Source organism: Schistocerca americana, chromosome X (assembly GCF_021461395.2).
Source record: "Schistocerca americana isolate TAMUIC-IGC-003095 chromosome X, iqSchAmer2.1, whole genome shotgun sequence".
NCBI lineage: Eukaryota > Metazoa > Arthropoda > Insecta > Orthoptera > Acrididae > Schistocerca > Schistocerca americana.
Window position 1 is genome coordinate 693,155,492 of NC_060130.1, and position 1,300 is coordinate 693,156,791.

The window sequence follows — 1,300 nt, forward strand, 5'->3', positions numbered from 1 at the left end:
CTGCCATTAGTAACAGTAAACCATGTTTACCAGAACATCACTTATTATTGCTAATGCAATAATTCCAGATACGTCCTCCATTATTCAGATACCACTGCCATTTCGATAATTATTATTGTAACTGTAACCCAAACGTCTTCATTTACTGAAAAAATTGACTCTATCATAGACAAGAAATAATCTAAGTTTGATTCAAAGATTTTGACTACTATTTCTTTATATGATAATAAGCAAATTACCTTTAAAATGCGTAGTACATCTTTTTGGGGTACTGATTCATCCCAGAATCGAATTTTATTTACATACTTCTCAAAGTGCATTCTTATGTTTCCTTTTTAACATTATACGGCTATGGATTAAACTGTTCTTTCCTCAATCTCTCCTGAATGCATTTGGACCAATATTTCGAAAGCCTGCACGAAACCTGTGATATTTTATTTTTTGATGGGGTGACCACTGTTTGGGCAACACACTTTTAAAGTATTTAATAAAAATAACTAGATGTACACATTTTTTCTGAAGTGTGAACACCTGAAATTGCCTGAGTTTGAGGAGAGTCTCTTCCTGCAAAACGGAATAAAGAGCATTCTCTGTCCGACACTCCTACTTATGTGGTTTTGTGGTAACTGATTACTAAAAAGTATTTGGTAAACGTATCTATTTTCATTGGGTCGTAATAAATATCACAAGTCTCAGCTACCTGTGCGGCCTGGTATGTGTCATTCCTAACATGTTTCTTTAGCACATTTAATTCTTTCTCCTAGTTTCCTCTCTGATCATTAAGGTGAGTTTCAACATTCTCTTGCTATTTGGGCAAATTTTGTGTCACAGTTGTTTGTATGAGCCCTAATTCGTCATTAATTGCCTGTGCAGAATTGCTCTGTTCGGAACACACTTTGATAATAGTTTTCTGGAAAGCTTTCTTTAATTCTGATTCTTACCTTTCTGTGGTTTTCATCCTATTCCTTTAAATTTTCTTTCACGAACAGTGGCGACATCGTCTACCTAGTTTACTTGATGTACAAAGCTGGGTTTCAAACTGCCTTGCTCTAGCTGCAAAATACGAAGTTTTAAACTCAGTTTCTCTACGGAAACAGGAATACCTCTAACGGTGATTTTCAGGTCCGAAATCTCATTATATTTGGTTTCTAGATCGGCTCACAACTCGTTGGTCGTGTGGCTAGCAACCAGGATTCCTAACTACTCAGTTTGTTCTGACCTGTTCAGTTATCTGCACAACCTGATTAGATAAGCTGTCTTCTTGTTGCTTCAAAGAACAAAGTTAGTAGCCATAGTTTCT